Source organism: Haemaphysalis longicornis, unplaced genomic scaffold, assembly GCF_048455015.1.
Source record: "Haemaphysalis longicornis isolate Haplotype H1 unplaced genomic scaffold, Haemaphysalis longicornis Haplotype H1 scaffold_7, whole genome shotgun sequence".
NCBI lineage: Eukaryota > Metazoa > Arthropoda > Arachnida > Ixodida > Ixodidae > Haemaphysalis > Haemaphysalis longicornis.
The window spans coordinates 179,717,508-179,742,280 of record NW_027526422.1 but is presented as its reverse complement, the minus strand read 5'-3'; the positions used below and the strand labels follow the sequence as shown (position 1 = coordinate 179,742,280).

The 24,773-nt window shown below is 47.1% G+C and overlaps 1 long non-coding RNA gene across 1 annotated transcript in view; it reads left to right on the top strand.

Moving 5' to 3' along the window:
• Window positions 1-13,016: 13,016 nt before the first annotated feature.
• The window catches only part of LOC144145585 (uncharacterized), a 31,797-nt gene continuing 20,040 nt past the window's right edge, over window positions 13,017-24,773 (top strand). Inside the window, exons 1-3 of the long non-coding RNA XR_013317528.1 lie at window positions 13,017-13,487; window positions 14,371-14,489; window positions 18,966-19,060. This is a non-coding gene — a long non-coding RNA (uncharacterized LOC144145585). The remainder of the gene's footprint in view (window positions 13,488-14,370; window positions 14,490-18,965; window positions 19,061-24,773) is intronic.

The following is a 24,773-nucleotide window of genomic DNA, read 5'->3' as shown; positions in this document are numbered from 1 at the left end:
GGGATGGCTACGTCGGCCTTGGCTCCAGTGAGCGGGAGCGGTTCGGCCGCTTGAATAAAAAACCAAGAGCGACTGCTCTCATCGCGTGAATTGCAAAGCGGGCGTGAAGTATATCTATTACAAAACGCTAACCACGCCAGAAAAAAAAGTTTCAAGAATCGAACCAGGGACTACAGCGCCTCTGGACAGCGGCGGAACCGCTGCACCAAATCCCAGGACGAGAAATGGCGGCTAATCGGCTGGTTTTCATTTGGCGTTCCGTCTGGACGGACCAATGCCTGCCGCGTCACCCCAAAGCGTGCCCGCCTTGCCCTCTCCCACTGCGTCTGAATTCCGCGTGGTGGCGCCACTCACCGATCCTGCCGCTACCGATCTTCTCCCGCTAGGTGGCATGGTAGCAAACGATCCGCGAGCAAACCGTGCACTGAGCATTCCCTCTTCTTGGCAGTGAACGGTTCTTCCTGTTACGTATTTACTACAATACCTGCGAGCATACCTGCCGCTAAATTTGTGTAAGTAATACCTGCCCATTAAACAAGCGACGATGTTTTGCTCGTGAAATCTCAAACCGAAGAATACGATATTGTTGCCTCCCATTCTTCATCGTGCGGAATAAGGATCCGGATGTCTCCAACCATGAGTTTTCAGTGAACAAAGCCCTGAAAGCACAATGGGTAAAGAACATTTCTAGAAAGAACAGGGAGCCCAACTCAAAGTCCAGTACGTTACTCGATTGTCGGCAGTCTGCACTTTCGGCCGGAAGACTTTCAGAGTTGCAGGAAAAGATATATATGCATAGTATTTTCCCGCACTGTCCTTCGTACATGAGGCCGGCAGTGAAAAGAGAAGCAAGGAGCGATGTCAGCTCAAAAAAACAAAAAAGAAAGCGGGAATCCGCACCGGTAAGATCGGCAAGATATATCGAACGCAGCAGCTGGTGCGACTGCTGCATGCCATGAAGTTTCCTGACGCCATGCTTTCGGATCGTCGGTCGCTTACGAAGCCCCTCGAAGCATGCTTGAAACAGCGTTGAGCTCATCGCATCAATGCCAGTCTGCAGTGTGTGTCCCGACGAAGCTTTAGGTCATCGGCGATAGTTGGTGGAACTCATGTGTAGAAAGTTTATTAAGCCGCTGATGCAAACCACGCATTTTGATAAGACCGACAAGAATGCAGTGAGAAGGATTTATATTATACAAAGCCCCTCTCACGGAAAGTTCTGAAGCTTTGAAAATCATCCTTCCACTCCTATGTACTTCCAGTGTAACGTAACCAACTCGAACTTTTGTTTTCGCCATATATGCATGCATGCAAGCGTGCATACACGCATATATACTCGCAGTGTAATATAACAAGTCACCCTTTTGTTTTCACATGTTTCGTTTCTGTTCATTTATAATGGTTTTTAAGCTATCTGATGGCGTTTAATTTGTTTGAATATGTATCTATCTGATGGAGTTTAATTTGTTTGAATTTGTCATAAATGTATGTGTTGTCCGTCTGTCATATCGTTGCCCAATGCGACTGCACCGCTGCTGTTTCATGCGTGGAATAACGCAATTTTTCACAACATCGACGAGCAGCAAACTGTGTGGAAAAAGGATTACAGAAAGGTGTAGTAGTTGCTTATTAGAAGTAGCCCATAAATACGCCAAATAACGACAAAACCGATATACAATTGAAGCGGGCCGGTACACTGTACGGGCGAAACAAAATCTATTAATTCAATGATTGCTCAATAAAGCACTCTAGAAACGAGCGAAGTTGACTAAAATGACATCGAGAACACAGGCGAAGAAATTTTATCTTAGAATGTACTTCAGACGAAAACAAAATCGCGCACGAAAACCCGGTATGAGCTGACGCCGCAAGCGCCACCGAGGATCGGTCACTTACGCCACGGCGCGGTGGGTGAGTCAAATAGGCCGGCGATCTGGCAGCAATGGGAACTGGCGCGACGCCGTAGGCATCGTAGTAGTAACACTTCCTAATGTAAACACAAAAATCGTCTTGTGCGACTGGTGCATATAATAAGCAGAAGTCGCGCTAGATGCTTACGCGCTGAATCCACTACTAAAAAAGAAAACGATGCGGCCGCCGCAACCGAACACTAGGCATTTCTCATACAAGACGTGCGCTCAGTGCATGCAGCTTGTAAACGCGTACGCTGTCTACCGCCTAGATATTCTACGCGATAACGTGACCGAGTAGCAAAAATGCTTGTTAATACGTAGCTTTCCAGGGCTAGTGGTTAGAACAGTCAAGCCTATAGTAGCCACAAGAAATGTATTATGTGAACAACTAGCTTGCTTTACAGACGACGCGCGCAACATTAGCGCGCAAAATAGTGCGCGCAAAGCGCGCGCTGTTCCCCTGGTTTACTCCGTAAACACGCGCTTATTTACTAAGCTCGCGCAGTTAAACGGAAGACTTCGGAGGCACAGTTATAGACACTGAAGTTTTTTTTTTCGGGGGATGGTACACAAACCTGAATTAACACGGTGTCAGCAGGTTGAAGCTCCGGGAATTTTGAGAAAATGGCACTCTTCACATCTTCCAGCGAAGGTTCCAAGGAAATCATCAGTTTCCGGCAGAATTTGTCTAAAACCACTATACATTTGGACATTTCAGAACAAAGTAATTGGATTCAGGAAGTAATTTCATGAAATACAGCCGAACAGTTAGGCGAAGAGGCCAGGACGAGTATGTGAGCGGTTTATATATACAGACAGTCGTTCCATTTCACTTTTTCTAACCTAGTCGCCGAGTCATAACTCAAACTTATAATTATTAAACAGGAGTTTCTGGTAATATTTCTAAGGCCGTTTTGTTTTTCTAGCTTTTATTTCTTATATTTAATAGTTCAAGTTATAAGGAGCAACCTTTTCAGGTTGTAAAGCCGACTGTGCGGAATCAGATGCTGAGCGGCCTTAGAGGAATGTGCGCGGTAGATCTTATCGTCCCGCTTTGGCGTAAGGAAGAGTGAGTTCTTCCACGGAGAGAGAGAGGGGCGTGTCGTCTGGGGATGGAGGATGCGAAGTTCTGCTGGGGAGCTCCTACGGTGAGCATCGTTCCTGGCGGCCACTGCTCACCAAACGGTTTCACAAGGTCTGCTTGTTAAACTCACCTGTATTTATTGCCTCAGATGGCTTTGTTTATCTATTTTATGGCATAAAGGTTTATAAAACACCACAAAGACGAACTCCGTAGTTTAAAACCTGGTGGTTAAACAAAGTTGTAGGTGGCACTGTCTACAGCAGGAGTTGTCTGGGGAACTCGACCCGCCCCCGCGCTCTCCACTGGTTCCTCCTACGCGCTCCGCGCGACACTCGTTACCGTTATCTCTTCATCCTCTCGCCTTTTCTTTTTCGTTTTCTCTTTCCGTCTCTGTCTCTTTCGCACGATATGTTTTCCGGGCCGCTGTGGAGTGCTTGTGCTTTCCTCATTACGCGTCTATAAAGTTTTTATTTACATCTCGTTAGCCATGTGAGTGAACGGCAAGAGCAAGAGTGCAAATGACGCTCGCTCCTGTTCGTTTTCGACGACGTGAACGTCCCCTGCTTCCCTGCATCTCATCAAGCCACGCATCCCAGATATTTAGGATGTCGCTTGTCGACTGCCCAAGGTGTGCATTTCGAGGGACTTCAATAAGAAGGGTAGTGAACCACATGAGAGTGCACAGCTGTGAGGCAGACTTTCGTGTGGCATGCGGCAACGGTACCTGCGCGGCGTCGTTTCGAAGCTACTTTGAATACAAGCAACATGTGTACCGCGTGCACAGAAGTTCTGCGGGAATAGCACCACCGACTGCAAGTGGGTTCGCGGAGGAAAGCTCCACGTTTCCGTCTTCGCCCTCGCCTCCACCCACCTCGCGCTTATCGGAAGAAGCAGACGATATTTCCCATTACGGGCCCCTGAACGCCCAGACGACGAGCAATGACATCAGGAGACAACTTGTCCCTTTTTTATGTTAAAATAACCGAGAAGCTGAAGATTGTATACAGCACAGCTGAAGAGATATTCGCGGTCATGAGATCGCTCTTTCACCAACTCCTTGATGTTCGAATGCGGGAAAGAGTGAACGTCCTTCAGGAGGAAAACGTACCACCTTCGTCCATTGAGAAGGTGCAATCACTAATCAGGGCTGAAAACATCGTAGAAGACATTTTTTCTGGGCTCGAAAGTGTGCATCTCAGGAAGAAGTGTGTGAGTGAACATTTTGATTACACTGACGTAACTGAAGTGCATCTCCAGACTGGGAACTTCGCTGATTCGGTGAGCTACGTACAAGTACCCAACCTTCTGTCAACCTTTCTGCACTCAGAAGAAATGTTGGAATGTTTCATGCAGCCCAACTCAAGGTCACCACATATGCTGTCGGACATATTCGACGGTGGCTTCTTTAAAAACAGCTCACCAGTGACTCTAGTCACGACACAATATTGCTGCTGCTGTACACGGACGAGCTGGAAATAACAAACCCTCTTGGATGTGCTGCTGGAAAGCACAAAATTTTGGCAGTATATTTTTCTTCTGGAACTTGCACCCACGCCACCGCTCCAAACTGAATGCCATCCAACTTCTACTTCTGGCAACATACAAGGCTGTAATGCGGCATGGCTTGGAAAAAGTCGTGGCCCCACTAGTGGAAGGCTTGAACTTCGTCCACGAACATGGGATCAAGGGCAAAGACCTACATTTTTCTGTAGTGACTGTGGCAATCTGTGGAGGCAACCTCTCTATGCACCATCTGGCAGGCTGAAATGCTTGCTTCAGCAAAGGTCGCATTTGCCGTCATTGCTTAGTTCGGCATGCAGATCTGAAATGGCTGCGAAGTGAGGATGATTGCACTGAACGAACAAGCAGTGCACACAAGAGCCACCTGGAGGCATATGCCCTCGACCCAGACACGAATGGGTTTCTCTATGGCATTGCAAGTGTCCCTCCCCTGCAAGCAGTGAGTCAATTTCACATTTTCAGCCAACTTCCCCCTGATGCTATGCATGCCATTCTAGAAGGGGGGTTGCACGTGTGCTACGCCTTGTCCTGGCCGGCCTCATCAAAGACAAGGTTCTTTTCAAAACAGACGTCGACCAGGTTACAGCCTTCAATTATGGCTTTCATGATAGAAAGTCCAAGCCTGTCCCAGTAAAGGAGACGTTTTTATCAGGAAAGATAAACCTTAAAGGTACAGCTAGCCAGATATGGTGCCTCTTCAGACTACTGCCTCAACTGTTTGCAGACAAAATTCCTGAAGGAAACAATCACTCGAAGGTATATCTGTCTTATCGGCAAGTAGTCGACATCATCCTGGCTGAAAGGATTCCCAGGGACTGTGCTGCCTACCTCGAAGTTAAAGTTGCAGAATTCTTGGAGCTGTACAGAGTGCAGTACCCGTCAGCTGCTGTGACACCCAAATTCCAATATTTGGTGCACTGCCCGAAGTATTTGTTGCAGTTTGGGCCACCATGGCGGTTCTGGGGCATGCGGTTTGAAGCGAAGCACTCGTACTTTAAAAGCATCGCTTCTAAAGTGAACAACTTCCGCAACATATGCTGACTCACACTTTCAACGTGGCATCAGCTACTCCAAGCCTATGAACTCTCTGGGAGGATGTTCGACGGTCCACTCGAAACAACTGCAGCCAAGCCGTTGCAGGCAACAAGCCTTACACAGGAACAACAGGCAGCTGTTCCTGACATACCATCAGAGGCAGAGCTTTCCTCTGTGGCAACTGCTTGCTGGAACAGCTGCCACTACCGAGTCGGGGACGTCTTTGTGCACAGCATAGAACACGATGTTCCTCAGTTTCTCAAAATTGACAAACTTCTGGTTTACAGCAGCACATTAGTACTCCTTTGTCAGAAACTCACTACTCAGTATTGCAGTGAGCACAGGAGCTCTTATGTTGCGAAAGACGGCAATGGCTTTGTGGCAGTTATACCAGATCATGACTTTGACTACTACCCACTTGATCTCTACTACTACGCTGACTTGTGTGAAGTTGTGCCCCACTACGCAGTGCTTGAATGGTTTTTGTGTGTACAGATTGTTTTTTGGACCCATTATGCAGTTATTGGGTAGTTTTTGTGTGTACATATTGCTTGTTGTGGACCGATGCATTTTTGCTGAGTAGGTTATTTTTTGTTATAACCCCGTGTTTGTGTTGCAACTATGCACTGCCTTGCACGTCACGTTTGTTTTTTTCCGCTTGGTGGCAGTAGATTTTATTTTAAATGGTTCAAGCTTCATACCCTGCTACATTCTGAGATACAGCTAAGCACATCTTTCCTCAGTAATCGTTCTTGCTGTGTTATGTATAACCTTGTGTGTTCTGTGTATGTATTTTTCCTTTTTTTTCCTGTGTAATGCCCTGTGCACCAGACTGACATGAAAGTCAGAACTTAATTTTATCGAACATTGCCTTCTACTTATTTGTGCCAAAATGTTCAGATATTTTATTTGTTATTACCTTGGTTGTAGACTACTTGGTTGCTGGGTGTTTTCTCTTCTATTGGCGTTGTAGGTCACTGTGCGTTGTTGATTGAGTGATTACGAAGTTTAACATGCCGACGCAATGCAGGCGATGAGGCGCGCCATAGTGCAGGGCTCCGGATTAATTTTGACTGCCTGTGGATCTTTAATGTGTGCCAAAATCTCGAGCACACGAGTGTTTTCACTTTTCGCCTCCATTAGAAAAGTGGCCACCATGGCTGGGAATCGAGCGCGCTGTTCTAATATTGTTTGTCGAGGTGACAAACAAGAGATGAGACGAGGTGGGGCTTACTCGAACACCACATTTATTGCATCAGCTTCGGTATAAAACTACTGACCATGATAGGTGTGCCGTTATTCTACAGCGATGTGGTTTCTGGGGATAATTTGAGTCTTGTACTACCTGCATCTTTGGGCTCAGCAGCACAACGCTTCAGCCACTGAACCACTGTGGTGGTTAAAAGCTGTCTTTTATGCCTGGCAACCAGGCTGCTTCCTTCGGTGACCCGTGTGAAGCCTTTTAGAGTTATTTGACTCAAAGTAGTGGCCACAATGATTGTTTTCAAACTTCATCAAGTTGTCCCAAACCATAATGAGCAAGTTGTGCCTAGCCAAAAAACCGTTAGGGTTTTCAGCCTACTGAAGAAACTCGCGAATTGTGATGAGCTCAGGACTCGAAAGACATTAGAAGGTAGTTTAAATTTTGATATGGCAATATTATTTTCTCTGTTGGTCATTGCCTGTGACATATATATTATTCCCTTCCACGTGTCACTGTACTGCTTGAACAGTATGATGCCGAGTGAAACTCTGTACTTCCTCAGGTCTTACAGCCATAAGAAAAGAGAAGTCGGGAGCTTTTTCATGCTTTAAAGTATTCTTGCTGTGGTAGCCTTTAGCTGAAATCCTGCCTTCAGCTCATCATCAATTTTCAATAAAGTGATTCGGTCAGATACTTTGGGTCTGAAGTTTGTCAAGTAGATTAGCTGACAGTCACACAAATCCACAAACTTGACTTTCGATGTTGGTGGTTCATGTTTCGGGCAGCCATTATGAGCTTGGTGCTGGAGCCAATACCATGTTTATTGACTTAGTGTTACAGAAGGTGTGTATTTGCTTTTTGGAGCACTGATTTTGCAGCAAAGACATTTCAGTACCCCCCTGAGATGTTGCACCAACATGGTGATCGTGTTTTTCAAAAATGGCAAAAAGTGAGACGTACTTGAGGGAAACCGAAATAAATCATGTGCATCAAATCTTTATTTTCAACATCAACAGTTCTGGATGTTTGCTCGTCCTTCAGCTTGCTAGTCCTTCCAATACTGCAGTCGTTCTCCGTTGGCAGTATTCTGGTGCTAAACTTCTATGGATCACACGACAGGATCAGGGTAACTTCTTGCAAGTGCTCCCACCACTACAGGGTGGAAGGACAGCAGATTCCCCAGGTAGCACGTAAGCATAGATGTGCAGCAAGTGTAACTTCATGATGTCCCGTTTGAATAGCTACGTTGTCGACTGCCCAGATGCACATATTGCCCGCCTGAAATGAAGTTTGTTCAATTTCCCGGCACGCCTCTCGGTGGCAGATCCAGAGGGGTGCTGTGGGTGCTGGGACCCTCCCTCAGATGCTTACAGCACCCCCCCCCCTCAGTTTCCCCTTCTATGCCCATCTCCACATGTTTATCATCACCAGTCTTTTTTATCCGAGAACAATGAAATGTTATGTGCATTGAGTCAGGCTCAGAATAGGCGTTGTCGTCTTTGCACCACCTCACATTTCATGCGCCCCACAGCGATTCACTTGTTCTCACTCTGCCTTTCTCACTGCCAAGCGCTCTTAGTGCAGGAGCACGGCTCAGCAGCACCGATTTAGACAACAAAGAGCTGGCAAAAACTAAATACCCGAAATCTCTGCAACTCCTTATTTCGTGGACCATGTGGGATTGTCATGGAACAGCATTTTGCGCCTCCCAGTGCATCAGGCTTATGCACCAATTTGGAGGACTGGCACTTGGGCCATGGCCCATGGAGCAGCTGTAGCCCCTAGAAACTTGCCGGATCTGCCATCCGAGGCCCTCAGGTCATTTTTCTTTTTGCTATGAAAGCCTTGTGCAAACACACCGGTCGAATGCGGTGCCCTTTCGCTCTGGCGACAGTGTTTGCTAGCGAGACATTTTTCAAAAAATGTAGTTGTTGCGGTTGCTGTTTGTCACGTAATTATGTGCCCTGTTACTTTTTCTTGGGTGAATATTTTTTTTTCAGGTTTTAAAAGTATACAGTACTGTGCACGCCTGTGATCCCCTGTTTAGTGCAGTGTGCAGACGTTGGAGCTGAGTGTATCTGCATGAGGGGGAAGAAAGTTTTTTTCTTTTTTAACATAGTGCCTGCTGGTTAAACCAAATGGTTGATTTTTAACAAGACAAAAATATGCAGCGCCAATTTCACTGGCACTAAATCCTTTAAAATTATCTTGAATTATGTGTGTGCAAAAAGAATTCCTTGAACATTTAACGGTGTTTTAACATATAACGATGCGCCATGTAATCCACATAGCCTCTCTGGGGGTATGTCAAGCTTGTACTTTTGTAAAAATGGTTTGTTCATAGCATTAGAGGCAACTGTTATATCCGAACTTTCGTTTATGCTGAAGCGCAGTGAAGTGTTGCTAACTGCTGCGCTTTTCAGAAAGATTTCATGCAGGAAAAGGCGACTCTAGTGGTTGCAGTAGGCTGTTCATTTGCTATTACCATGCAAACAAAACTGTTGTGGCTTGTGTTGTAGCAGTTCAAGCATTTATGTTGGCGGCTACATCTACCACATTTATGCAAACATTTCTGCTTTGAAGGCTTGTTTAGAAGTTTGTACTGGGATGCTAAGGTTGCAATAACGTTCTTAGCCATAAATTTTGATAATGAATACTGTCTGTGATTTTGTAATTCCAAGGATGGAAGATGGCGAAGGCAGGCATGTGAATGAACTTTTGATGCCAGACCCCACAGTCAAGATGATGACAATGAAGGAATGCTACCTGGGAACACATAATCATAATAAAATCTTGCGTTAGTGGCTTGTTCTAGCTGCTAACGCTTCTTGGATGAGATGGTTATGTACTGACGCTCTTGATATTACTAAAGCCTAAGGTCACCCCCCAAACGCGTGTTTGCTGTACGTGTTAGTGGTGAAGGTGCAGGGTACCAATCCCCGTACCTCTCGCATTGCATTGTGGTGTTTAGTCTCCTAGCAATTTAGGTCGAACTGATAATTCTTCACAGTTTCATTCTGCTGGACTTGGATTAGTTTTTTTTCTGTAGCGAAGTCTGAGGCAAGCAGCAACTGATCAGACAGATGCACGTCTGTGAGGGTACAAGACTTTCGTTCCCCCTGGTCTCACTGACTTGCACAGTAGCACATTCCAAGAGCTTGCTAAATGCTGCTATGAACTCGGGTTGATCTGTTGGTTGCTGGATGAACCTAAGGCGTTTGGGCCTTAAAGCTGCCATTTCGAGGCTAAGTATTGTTTATACCTAGTTTTGTCCACTTAGTCAGTCCTCTGAGTAATGTTGCAAAACGGATTGGAGGTGTGTGGATGTCTTCAGCTTGTGGACTGCATGGGTACATGATTCTGTTAACCTGCTCCTGTATTGGCTGGCTTTAGGGCCCTTACAGAGTGTGGGAGCAAACAAATTGTTTTTCCATCATAGTCAGCTGTCGGCAGGTAATGCGAACAATTTGGGCGCTGGTACAACATTGCAATCATAATCTGGGGGATGTAACTCAGTAACACTGACACTGGTTTCTTCACTGCGTAATGAAAACCAGTGGCCAGCCCAGTGTAGGAGGCACACAAAACTATCCCTCTCTGGTGGAATGGCCATGGCTGCTTTCTGGCCACACAGATAGCTCCACATTTATGGCACAAGTATCTTCACCTGCTTTGCATATGTACCACTTTCATTGGCACTGTCACAATGAGGTATAGCTGTATTTCACACCACGCTACCCAATAAACTTCATAACGTTAAACTTTTCTTTGCGGTGCCTTTTGTATTGTTGGAAAAAGACTGGGCGAACCCTAGTCAGCGCTGCCAAATAACTGCTCTTGCCTCGAAAAGAAAAACATGACTGGACGCCTTTTTCTTTGAGAGAGAAGCTTCCCGTTTAGTGTTTGTCTCTTCTTTTTCCGTTTTGCGAACCTAACAGAATCCTTAGAAGGCTGCGCACTATACTTATCACCTTACCGTTTCCCTTTGAATTCCGAATAGTGCACGCCCGGAATGTACTTTGTGCTATAGTCTCAGGCGATTAACACGGAGAATGAGCAGCAAAGCGTCCGCCGTGCACTAGCTGGCCCCTAACTGTCGAGCGGAAGGTTCGCAGCAGCTGCGCCTCTCTTAACGCCTATCGCCGTTACGGTTGCAGCCTTGATTGATTGTTGGGTTTTACGCACCGATGCTACGCAGGCGATGAGGCGCGCCGGAGTGGAGGGCTCCAGATTAATTTCGAACACCTGGGGATCTTTAACATGCGCCGAAGTCTCCAACACACGTGTGGTTTAGCTCATGGGCTCCATCGGAATAGTGGCCGCCGCTGCCGGGAATCGAACGGTTGCAGCCTTGTTAATTTACACGGCTGTGTTTACACACACAGCACAAGATTAGCATGAGACGGACAAAAGCAGTGCAGGTGGTCCAGCCAACGACATTTTATTTCCACCCGGAAAAAAACAGAACACTACGCATCTTTACCGCACATGTCATTGTACTCGGTTGACGTCGGCGGACAAAGCGGAAAAAAGAACAATAAACTTTCCCGGGCACGCTCCGTGCTCGACTGGATTTTGTCCTGCAGGCACATATAAAGAAATCTTTGGTTTAAGTGGCGACTCAGCAATGTCCGTAGGGCTGGTGGGGGGACGCAACGAAACCGCGCACTCTAAACAACCGAGACAACCGAGATACGATGAAGAGTCGTCCACTGACTCCACCCCCCCCCCCCCCCCGTCGTTCTCCCCTCGTCGCCGGAGGAAGAAAATTCTCTCCTTCTGAAGGCTTCCGAAAGAGGGCGCGCAACGTCTCATCATTGCAGGGGAGGAACGGACGGGCGCTAGGGAGGAAAAGCAGGATTTCCTCCTTTTTCTCACCCTTATTTCTAAGAGTGTATAAGAGAGAGGTGTATCGTTCGGTTCCAAATAGCGGGATCCCTTTTGCAATGAATATCTCTACTGTGGAACACTTGTCATAAGCGGTGACCATCGATGGTGGCAGCTGCATACCAGTTGGTTGAAGAAGTTTTGTTTGTTACATTAACCCTCATTTATTGCCATAAATAGTCTCATTTCTATATTTTATGATATAAAGGGTTATAAAACCTGTCAAATAGCTGTTTACGTTGATTTTAAAAATATATAGGGGGCGCTGGTTGCAACAGAAGTTGTCTGCGAAACGCCTGCACTCCATACAATTTTTTCATGGCAAAAAGGACCCATGCTCTCCATTGTTTTTTTTTTCTAGTACGCTATAGAATCGTTCGGAGAAGACCATTCTCTGGCGTGAATAAAGTGCAACGGCTGCCGGATACGAGAGCTCACTACTGCGCCACACCGCAGGCGATTCGGGGAATCGGAATCCCCACCAAGACTGCAATCGCCAAAACGCACCGCAAAAAAACTTTTTTGCTGACGATATGACCATGGACGAAGGGAAGAAAAATTGAAACACTTCCCGCAGTCAGAATCGAACCTGGGTCCCTCGCGTTAAGAAACCGACATCTTTCCGACTGCACCATTCCGGTGTGGTAGAAGCAGAGAGGGGTGCATAAGCATTAAATTATAATAATTCACTCCTGCGTCTAAAGAAGATGGTGGTTGAACGCTAAGGGGAGCCGCCATAGAATTCCCGTATCAGTAGCCTGCGGACCCGCGCGCAGAAACCGTGTAACCACGATACTAATCATCCAAAATAAATAGGGTCCGCCCGCTTCACGGTTGGTTAGTTTAGTGTTGGGCCTGATTCGGGAATGCTTCGTGTTCCCCCATCGTTGTCGTTTGATCGGAGGGGCAGTTTGTTTTTACGGTAGCAAATTAAAAGAAAAACTCGTTAAAATACAAGAGGCAATTTACGCATTCTCACGGAACTCCCGAGTAGCGGGAGCGTGGGAAAATAGCAATAAGAAAGTCGCCATATCATTAACCCGGAAAGGAGCGAGAGAGAAAACGAAGAAGCATGAGGTTGGAGAAGCAAAGAGAGGACAGCCTCTTACCACAGAATACGATATAAATTTACATCTTTCTCAGTGCGTGTTACGTTGAAGGGACGGCACAAGACCGACATGATTTGCAGAAGAATATACACGGGGCGCATTTTCCTTGTCACAATTTAACGTTGCACGCACATAAGACACCTTCGTAATCGCTAATCTTGAAGCAGGTATAGCAGAAGTGACAAAGCTTTGAATAAATAACATACGTCACACAGCACTTATCTAATTCTCTGATAGTCACGTGTCATGTTTTGGTGGATTCTTCATAGAATGATTGTCGTGGGTGCGTTTTACTCTAACTGTCATTTTTCTATCGTTTAACCGTAAAATCGCCGAGAGTCGAAATCATTGAACGCTGTCGTGTTATTCTTTACCATTCTACAGCGCAGTTCTACGCGCATGTTAACGCTGCAAGTTTAGAGGCTCGTGATGAAGATCGTTATTAAGATTTGCATTACCCATTGGACGGAGAAGCTTTGACTTGTTTATGGTAGCGAGCGTAGTGTGTAGAAACGCGGTTTTGGGGAACTGCGTCTACAGCCCGTCATTTCTGAAGCGTCGCGGTTGATCGAAGTGGTGTGCGGTGTGTAATAATGGCCCTGAACGTGAACCAGGCCGAAGTGCTGGCTGTTCGGAAGATCCAGGAGCTCAAGCTTCGCAGCCTCGACCTGCGAAAGTGGCTTCTGCTTCGGACCCTGCTCAGGACAACCGCCAAAATACGGCACAACTGGGAGGTAGGTTGAGGTTACGTTTCTAGCCTTCGATACTTTAAATATTTTGTGATGTTAGTAGGGCAGCTCGCCTTTTTTTGATCCAACTTTTCGTCACGACAGAATTACTGCAACTTGCGGTGACGGAGCTTCTTGCGCGGCGAATTGCTTGTAGCAGATCCGAATAATGGTTGCGACAGTAGAACGCCGAGGGGACGAAAGTATCATGATTGCTCTTTCTAAAACCGCCATAAGAGTCCAACGATAAGGGTCCTGAACGTATGCGCTCCCCGCAAGTGTTAAAAGCAGTCCGGTAATTCTTCTTTTGAAATTGCGCTTAAGTTCAGTGAAACACAAATAAATTTCCGTGCGTAGGAAGCATTCGGATCCTAAAAAAAGAAATCGGTTGTGAAACAAATGGCACAATACTTAGAACAGAAAATGTAAGTAGATGCCGGTATGAACTCAAAAATGCATCAAGAAACTGTGGCACTCGGCTCTTGGAGAGTTCAGTATTTTGTGTTTCTCTATTTATTTTGGCCTAAGTTGAAAACGTCGAGTTGTCAGTGTTTCTTGTCACCGTGTTTTGGATCGTATTTTCTTTTTCTTGAACTTTGCTGGTGCTTACAACCTCTCCTTCGTTTCGGTGGGCTGAAGTTCGCCACATAGGATGCTCCCGAGTTCAGTAATCGGTTCGTGTGATTGGCCGATTCTGCGGAAATTTGGGGGACATTAACTGGCCGTTACGCTAAAGCGGTTGCGTGGAGGAAGGGTTTTTCGTCGAAGAGCGCATCTGACATAGGTGCGTGAAATGCCAGGAACGAACGGGCTGCTAAATAGCATATTTGGGCGGCGAATTAAAGTTTGCATAGAGCAACACCTCTACTATTATTTTTGTTTTTTGCAGTGCTAGCCTGCCAGCATACATCAGCGGGGATGTGGAAGTGGCGCCGGAGCGAAGTGAGGCTCCCAGCTGGGCAGGAGTTCGCACGCAGCCCTATGAGCCGCATCAACTGCCCACTTTCTGTAAGTACTTCCGCATGCTTTTGAAAGAGTACCAAGTTTCAGCTAAAATAAAATTTTTATGGTGTTTATTTCGGTACCTTGTGCTACCAAATAAAACATGTGAACATGTTCTACCAAAATATTAGTATATCTGACAAGGCTAATCAACAGTATTGCCAAGGGCACGGGGGATTATCTAGGAAACGTCATTGGGAGGTAGGATTCATGGCTTGAAATAGCCCTAATCGTAGCAGTATGTCATCTGAAGAGGAATACACAGAACGCTGTGTACGATATTGTCCACCATCGTCACTATAAGGTTTCTAGTAAAGTGATGTACAGGTGCCGTTATAAATAATTGGAAGAAGGATTTGTGAATATTATCTTACTTGAGTTGTTACAGCCACTACCGGTTTACAAGAAGCTTTTTCTATTCGACAGAACTTCTTTAAACGCGCACCCATGTAGCCAGGTAGTTTCCGGAAGAATAACTTGCTGTACATTTACGAGACCGCGTTCCAATTACTTTTAGCTGAACCTGTACACGGAGGATTAAAAGAAAAGCGAACAACGAAGCGCACAGCCTCCGACACATGCTGCACCATCAGGCTGCAAAGTGAGTACACTGCGCGCATGCGCACTTCTTCGAGAGCGTGTGAGAGTGTGGCTTACATTTATGGGAAATGCTTGATCAAGAAATGATGCGGGTCGCTTACTTTGAGGCACCGCTTCAAGCTGCGTCGCCACTGAGTACGATGATCGTTGGTCATCATTCTAGCAGCAATCAGGCTGCTCTGCGCTTGCTCCTGAATTAAGTAGATAACAGGATGCTCAGTGCCGACATTGCATAAAAAGGCGCCTAAATATAAATGACCGATGTCGCTTCTTTATCAAGTATTTACCCGAACAGCAGTACACACCCTCCAACGCTCTGAAAGAACTAAGCATTCGCGCAGTTATGGACAGTGCAGCCAGACGGTGCAGCATGCGTCGGAGGTGGTGTGCTCCGTTGTTCGTATTTCTTTTAATCCCCCCAGTACAGCAGCCTTACCTTTCGTAACTACCAAACTGGCCCTATTTCGCTCACTTAAATGATTTTAAACTGGTTCACCTAAAAGCCGTGGCTTTTATTAGGGTAACCTTATTTCACCTATCGTACTGTTGCCTACATTAACGAAGCCAACAAAAAGTAAAACGAATAAAAACCGTACTTTTGCCGGGCTCTAACTTTAATTGGCTGTTTGTAATACAAAACCTATAACGAAACCACTGCACCGTTGTGACCTAAATTCCGAACTGTTCCATCCAAGTTTGAAAAATACGTATGTATGCTCGGGGGTGGATAACTACACTCTATTAACAAGGAAGTAAGAACAGAGGCACAGCCTTTTACAGAGACAAAATCCAAAAGACAGAGCGCTGTCAGTCTTTTGGATTTTGAGGCTTCGTCGGCGTATGGGGGGGGGGGGCGTTCAATTTTTAGGGCACCACACGTTGCTAAATTCCTGTTCCAGCTAAACGGAGTGACCGGGAATTGGTATGTATTATAAATTGATTCATCACTAACTACGCTGCTATTTAAAGGGGCAGAGGAGTTTCTGGCTCGAACTAGGCATTTATGAAAAGTATTATCTCCTTAATTTAGAAATAATAATTTGTATTTCTCGGGTGTGAAAGAAATTAGTTTCTTAGCGTTTGTTTCTTGCAAAGCTTTCAAATACAGGTGCATGAGATTGGCAGAATGCGCGCTTGGCCCTTGTTAACAGCGACGAGAAGGTCAAATGAATTATCTCAACTCTACTAATTTTCTTCCTCACTCCATGATTGGCTTTATATCAGGATTGTCCACTCAGGATATTCTTCTTCAACTATCCCGGGAAGTTATTACCCCTCCGTCAAAATGGACACGGCGGCTGTACTTGCCGTAGACCTCACGAAGGCATTTGACCGGGTATCACACAAGGCAATCTTGCAAGGGCTGGCAACAGCCTCCCCTGGAGAACGTACTTAGAACTACGTCAGGGACTTCCTCACGTCTCGCACTGCAATTATTCAGGTCGGAGACGTCACATCAGACGTTGTTGAACTCCCCTCAGTCGGCACTCCGCAGGGCGCCGTACTGTCTCCGCTTTTGTTTAATCTCGCCCTCCTCAACATCCCCAAGAGGTTGGAAAGAATCCCGCACCTTCACTTTAGCCTGTACGCGGATGACATTACACTCTGGGTACCGAGTGGTAGCGATGCCCTCATAGAAGCCCTACAAGCTGGTGCACAGGTGGTTGTCGAGGAGGGGGGTGCGGCAGGACTCAACTGTTCACCTCAGAAATCTCAGCTCCTTCTACCCGCGAAGCGTAGATCGGAAGCTCCACCGGACACAAAAATTCAGATTGGGACCAACACCGTCCCAACAGTAGGAAGTGTTAAAATTCTTGGTCATTTCATACAGCGTAACAGATCACACTCAATTTATATCACAAATTACATCGCATGTAAACCAAACTTTCCGCCTAATTCGACGAATAACCACCCGCCAAAAAGGACTTAAGGAGAAATAAAGACTCCAGCTCGTACAGGCTTTCTTGATAAGCCGCATCACCTACTCACTCCTTTATCTTTATGTAACAAAAACCGATCTGCAGAAAATTGCCTCATTAGACAAGCTTATTAGGCGGCGTTACAAGTGACCATGCACGCATCCACTGCTCGACTCGAACGTCTGGGGGTCTATAATACCGCGGAGGAACTCGTGGAAGCACATCATATTAATCAACTGCGGAGGCTTTCGGCCACCTCCACCGGAAGGCACATACTAGATCGTCTGAAGCTGCACGCCCCTTTAATAACTGATAAGACTTCCCATTCCTCGCGATACGCATGCGTGTCTTATAGTCCGCCCCATACCGCGCAATATGCACCCCATTCATCACAAAGGTCGCAGGGAGCATAGAGCACGAGAGCTGTGCCGGCGCTTTCCAATAAATACAGGCATACTTAATGTCGACGGGACGGACTATCGACACCACGCCGCATACGCAGTGGCAGTAGTCGACCGACCAAATTACTGCCCCCCCCCCCCCCCCATGTCGCCTCCCTCTCCGTCTGTACCACCTGTCCCGCGATGGCGGAAGAGACGGCAATTGCACTAGCCTTAACTCAACGGCCAGCCCCTGCAATCGTAATCTCTGATTCGAAGACGGCCGTTCAAAATTTCGCCCGGGGTGTAATAACCCCGCAGGCCCTCCAAATTATCTCCAAAAATCCATCCAACACCCCGATAGAACTGATCTGGACCCCAGCCCACAGCGGTGTGGGGGGTAACGAGGCGGCCCATGCTACTGTTTGAGAACTCACTATCCGAGCGGGCCCCAGCCTTGTACCCTCTCACGGTGCCAGATCGGCTCGAGATAGCCTCCTCAGCTATCACGACTTGGTCCTACACTACCGTCTCTCCCGCCGCGCGTTTCCCCCCGCTCATGTCAGCCTTAATAACTCCCAGGAACGCACATGGCGGCTCTTGCAGACCGACACTCTTCCATGTCGTGCAGTGCTGCACCATATTCACCCCCCACTATTTACCTCCCCCAACTGCCCTTCGTGCGGGGCTCTAGCCACCGTGTCGCACTCCATGTGGGCATGTCCTAATGATCCCTTCCCCTCAATAGCGTGTGACGAGCAGTGGGAGGGGGCGCTGGGTAGCTCGGATCCGGGGATGCAAATCTCCCTGGTGAACCGAGCCACCGCTGTCGCCGCCAGGCTCATGACACCGGCCACCCCGCCCTCTTAACTGCCTTGTACAAAAAGTTTTTCTCTCTAAGGGAAATGATGTTTTTCGCTCACGTAGGACAGCGCAGATGCCATGGCGAATGGTTATTCCGCGTTTCCCGCACGCAGGTGCCAGCTCACATCAGCGGCTGCGTCGGCGGGACAGCTTTGTCGTTTGCCGTTGCGACGGTTATTTTGGGCCTGTTTTGGCCAAGCTTCGCGTCGATTGCGCGCTTCCTTCGCAAGGCTTTATTAACATGTTCGAAAGCACCACCTGGGTAACCAGGACCCGACGGAATTAAGTGGTCGTACGGCACACATACGTTAAGGATGTGCTTGCAGGGCGGAAAACAAAACGTAGACGCCACATACAGACATCTAGCCGCATGAGAAACGCTACCTTTTGTGCACTGCTTGCCGCGAATGGGACTCCGTTTGCTAAATTCCTGAATACTATTTCGGTTGTTTTAACAGGTATTACAAAAGGCGAAAGGCTCAACCGGTTCTGATAAATACCGATTTTAAAAGTTCCCTCAACTTTCTCGCAATTCTCACAACTGCTAGACTAACTAGTTTAAACCGGTATAAATGGGAATCACTAAGCTCAAATGCTCAATTGTTTTCGTTTATGCGCTTGTGTCGCGCGGTGGTGAAGCACCGAGCTACCACATCAGGGTGGCTAGGTTCCACTGTCTCACCCTTCAGAGACGCTCCTCTCCGTTTTCTCTCTCCAAGCTCACGGCCGGGCTACAGCGGCGGCGTCCACCGCGCGAGCCCGGCCATGGCCGACGCCTCTGCTGCGTTCGGGAGGCCGCCACCGCGAATTCCAGGTAACGGCTGGCAGAATCTCTGGGTTCACTCTTTGTAGAGCCACGTGTGTGAATTCAAGTGAGGTCACATGGGCAATTGTTTTGAGTGTCGTTTAAAGCTTTGGTTTCCAACCAGCTTCGAGGTTTGGATGGGAGCCAATTTTTTAGGAAAGACAATACTGTTTATTTTTATTGTGTACACTTTTAAACCGGTTTGATGGGATCCATGTAAACAAGAAAAAGGACCGCCAATAGACACAGGGTGTTTCACGTGGATTGTTGGTCGGAGCAACCTATTTTCAGGTGATGCAACCTAAAGAATCAGAGTGGCAAGGGGATGGGATCACAGCTGTAAAATGTGCGCTATACATAGATTCACAAATGGCTATCCAATGGGCCTCCTATAGGAATGAAAATGCTGCCCTAGAACAGGCCAAGCTCTTGCAGGAAACGAGTACCTGGTTAAAAAATTCGCCTTGGTTTTAACGGCATACACGCCACCCGACCCTGACTTCATGAGCCGGAAAGAACAGGGGTTGCGTTTTCCTCCTGCTCTTCCAAATTGCCGCCGGTACCGGGACGGTTTGATCCACTTGGGCGAAGTGTCCCTGATCCTGCAGCGCTGCCACTGCCCGTTTCCCCATAAGCGTTCGCCCGAAAACAGTGACGTGCCAGTCACGAAATGCTCGGCTTATGCTAAACGGCAGGGGTTTGAGGGCGATAGCCTTTATTCGGCTACTCGAGGAGGAAGAGGAGGAGGACGAGGAGGAGGAGGAATATACGTTTAATCGAGCAGACAGTGATTTTGGTTTGACCGCCAGGTGGGGTCACCTTAGTCCAGGAATCCAAGGGTCTTACTACCTGTCTCACCCAGTCTACCAGATGTTGTTGGTGCTCTACGCGAAGATTCTGCTCTCTGCATGTGTCTGCGCGTCGCTCGGTTCATCAACTGGCCAAAAGTTAAAGCCGATTCTTGAATCACCCATTTAAGAGGAAAACATTTTTCAATTTGGTAAATGTTAAAATACGCTCCCTATGTGTCAACATTGTTCAGAATAAAGATAATATTACGCTTATGTCAAGAACAACATCTATAGATAACTTTATTTGCAGTGCTTTTAGATGCGACGCAGCTTATGATCGAGCCTGTTACCTCCGCCGTTGTATGGGCGCCGCTGTGCGGCGTCCACACCCCCACTGTGCATGCCTGACAAGGCACCGCTGATGATTATTGTGGCAGTATGCCTCTAGGGATTGGCCAACCAAAGAATCTATCACGGGATAACTTCGCGTTCAACCACCGTCGTCATCTTCCCGTAGGGGAACCCTGAGTGCCACACCCCCACTGCGCATGCCTGGCCAGGCACCGCTGATGATGATTGTGGCAGGATGCCCCTAGGAATCCAAAACATCCATCACGAGATAGCTTCACGTTCAACCACCGTCGTCATCTTCCAGTGGGGAACCATGAGTAGTAATCGAGGCATTCCTCATCTCCTCTCCACACCGTCATTACTCCTTTCGTCTCCTCTCCGGGATTGTGCAACGAATGGCAACACCTGCGGCTCTGCGCGCGATAATGCGAAGCAGCTTAGGGTTAGAGACGTGACGGTAGCCGCTGCATACTCCGCTGGGGCGCCACTATATCTCCGTGGTATAAATGACGCGCGCGGGCACTCCGCTCCCCTCATTCTCCTCCCACAACACCGCGATCGAACTGAAAACTAATGGGAACTTGAGCCGACCCCACAGCTGCTTCGCAAACTACTCAGGGGTCCCCTATGGCAAGATGGTGAAATTTTTTAATTGCTCTATTTCTGCCAAAACAGGTTCGAAAACGTGTTGAAGAAATGCTTTATCAACAAAATAGCAATGAGGCTAGCTCCCAGACCTCGCGCTTCCCTCTCGGGCGATGAACCCCAACAGTGCCAAAAGACGGCGCAGCACTGCGAACCCCGCAAGCGTCTAATAGAGGAGGGCAGCTGTGTGAGTGGTTGGCGGATGAGGCCGGGGAGGCATTTAGTGGCAGGGGCGGCCGAAGACTTGTCTTTCGAGGACATTTGCAGCCAAGTGAGCAGATACGCGGTCGCTTTTTGTGAAATCCCGTGGTTGGGTGAAAATCATAGGTCGGGTTGCCGCGCAGCCGGGGCCAGCCGCCCGTCGGTGGAACTAACCCACTCTACCGGAACGAACGCGTAGATACCCAGTCGGGTCCCGTACGTACGGAATGCTGAAGCTCTGCAGTATCAAGTTAGTCTTGGGTTGCTGCTCGCCGTGCGAAGAACGTGAATAGACTTCCCATTTCTGCTCCCTCTCTCCTCGGATCTGCTGTCAGTGTGGGGAGAAGCCGGGTCCCCCCAGCTCTGCTGTTTCTCCAGCCTTGCACCAAAAGTGCAAGCTGCGCCATTTTTTTTTTGGCGTGGGAAGGGGGGGGGGCGGCACTGCGGCTTGGCCGCGATGTTTTTGCAACTGTTGCGGCAGCCATAGACACGGCAGTACGCATTACAAGATCGACGTTTTTGCAAATACAACGACATTACTTCCCAGTGGACGGCTTCTTCGGACCCATCAACTTTCGATTCTGGATGGCGCCGCTGCGGTCAAGCTCGAAGCCCCAGCGCAAAAAATCTATAGCTGACGACGGCCTACGGCAACGAGTATTTACTATCACAAGTATATACAAGTGACTGAACGACATCGGAGAGCAGAGTTGAAGAGTTCGCGTCAAGCGAGGCTCTTTCCTCACCCTAAAACACCGAAACCGGGTACTTTTTACGGAAACACGCCTCAAAAGGGAGCAGAAAAAAATGGCAGCATCTCTACTCCGTGAATGATGGCGAGGGTGAGGAGTGCGGGGACTCGAAATGACATCAAAGTTGCGCCCCGAGTGACATTCGATTTGAGCCATGAGTTGCGCCTTGATTATTCCCTAAATGAAACTGCAACTCACGGCTCAAATCGACTTTCGCTTGATTTTCGCATGATGGTGGTGTGCGCACGGATGGACGCGGACGGACATTAGGAGGTCCTAAGCTACTCCGCACCGTTACAGGCGAGGGAGTAAGTCGTTTGACTTTCGGGTACTAACTCACGGTCGTAGTCCGGTGGGTAAGACAACTGACACTAACCATCTCTGGTCTACCAGACACAGGCTCGAATCCTCCCGGTACCTGCATGATTTTTTGCGATTATAAATGCTACAAGAACGGACGCGGGCGGACATTGTACGGTCCTAAGCTAAAGAGAGCGAGGAAAACGTGAATTATTTTTTGCCGAAAATAGGCCACCAAGGAACTAATCCAGTCGGCGCTCATAAATGTGCACGGGACCTAAGAAATTCACTTCACATATTGTTATGACGTTCTAACGCAAACATGGGTGATTATAAAAATAGTTGCCTAATAACCGGCTAGAAAAAAGCCTAGAAAACTCTAACGGCTCGTCACACCAACCCCAGAGTAGCACGGAAGAGCACCTGAAGAAATGGGTTCTCAGGAACCAGTTTCTCCGATGCATGACAGAACGAATTCCTGGTCAAACTTCTCTTTCCCCGGGGAAAGAGCAAACAATGGAGGACAACCTGTAACGCTCAACCAACTTCCTCTTTGCCGTGGGGTCATAATTGAGCATGCCCTCTTCACGTGGGCGCGCCGTCGAATACGCCGAACTTATCAAAGGTAAGAAAAGTCAAGTGAAAAACTGCAGGAGCAGGTTGAGTGCCCTCGCGGAAATGAGGGTTTCCATGTGCGAACACAACCGTTGACAACTGAACAAAGCCGGCCGCGACGCCAGGCCTTCCACGAAAAACATTGGCATGCGAAATTTCTGGCATCCTAAACAACTGCCCTTTCACATCTATCGCCCAGCAAGCCGGAATAGGGCACCACAGGCCTCAGAAACACACACACACACACAAAAAAAACACGTACCAGGCAAGCGTTAGTAATTTTATGAGACGACTTGAATTTAACAAACACCCAGAAATGTTCTCGGTTTTCGGGGCAGTATGTCAGGAGCTCACTGCAAGGAGTTGTTTACGATGAGCTACTCCCCCACAAGTTCATTACTACCTCACCTAAGTGCAATAATTTTAAAGATTGGCGAATTATAGAAAAATTTACTTTGTCGGAATTTAAAGCAGCTTCGTGAGTCAACAAGTGGGAAGCGGTGAGTTTCCGCCCCAGAGACAGACGAAACGCTTTATTTTCCTGATGCTGAGTAAGATGAGCCAATTACCTGAGTCGTGAGTACAGCGATACCTGGTAAGCGTGCGCGATGTCAAGCGCATGACGTTGTTGTACTCACTTAGGTATACCACGCCGCGAGAAGGGCGGGCGAAAATTAGGTAAACGTCATGGCATTACTGCTAATCTGGTGTTCCAGGCGTGGACGTCTTTTAACAAAAAAAAAAGCCAATATAAGTTGCATAATTTTTTAAATTTTGCGCTTCTCTGAAAAAATACCTACAAGCGCCAAAAATGCAGTTATCAGTATATTAACAACACCTCAGCATATAAGTGATACGATGAGACAGAACTATGGGCACCACTAGCATTTGTTATTCCCAGGGCTGGTGCAGTTCGGTGGCCGCTAATCACACAAACAAGTTATTTTTACGACAGATGTTGCTCGATAGTGGCTTTGGAGACGCCACTGCTTGATAGGATGTTTTTAACATGTCCAACATTTGTTTGTAGTTTGCGACAAAATTTGTGTCGTCGTTATCGGAGCAAAGAAGGCCCAGTAATGAACCAAACTTGTATTTTGTCTTCATGGCCTCTTTAATAGGCCGTTACTACTAATTACGATGAGGGCGCACTATTGAACGGCTGCAATCACATTTAAACGCCCATGACCTTCCAATGTTAACAGAAATGCTGCTAAGAAGTCCCATTCAGCCGGGAGACATGCAAACTTTAGTCAGAATTCAGAACTTTTAGTAATCAAGTTAATAGTATTTCAGCAGAAGACTGTTTACACTAGAAAATGCGCTGAAATTCGTTTGACAAAAGGGGTCTATGGAACGTAATTTTCGGAGGGCTTCTTTTAAAATGTTTGATTGTAGTTAACTGAGATGTCTAACAATCGCTGAACAACACTGAATACAAGTATATACCTTGCTGACTGCCAAAGAACAAGCACTGCATTAAGACCCCAAAGAGACAGCTTGGAGTACAGCAAGACAACAATAGTAAGAAAACTGAGCTTCAAATAAGAAACATGAATTCGGTAGTTTTCGGAATTTTTAATTGCACTGTTAGGAGTGGATAGGTCATGAAAAGTTTGTAAATTGTTTCGGTGTACAAATTTTCTGGCTCGTGCCAGCAGTTCACTGGCCACAAAGAGTTCAACACACAAGATTTCTTTTCCCGTGAGGTGGTGATATCTGATTACGAAAAGCCTGCAGAATGACTCGCTTTTATTACTGTAATCAAATATTTGACCTCACACTTGAAAGTTAAGCTTTTTCTTTTAGTTTTTTGCGGATCAAAAACATCTGGTGGGGCCAAGAAACCTTTGAAAAATATTTTACGTCACAGAAATTGGACTCAAGTAGTGGCATTGTTGTCGAGTCTTAAAGAACGGAGCTTATCGGAGAGACTATGAAAAACCTATCACCCATGTCTTCTGATAAATGCAACCATAAATTTAGCGCCAGCAACTAGTCGATGTAAGCCTTGCATCCACATAAGAGGATGTACGGAATGTCTAAGAAGATAGGAATATTCCAATA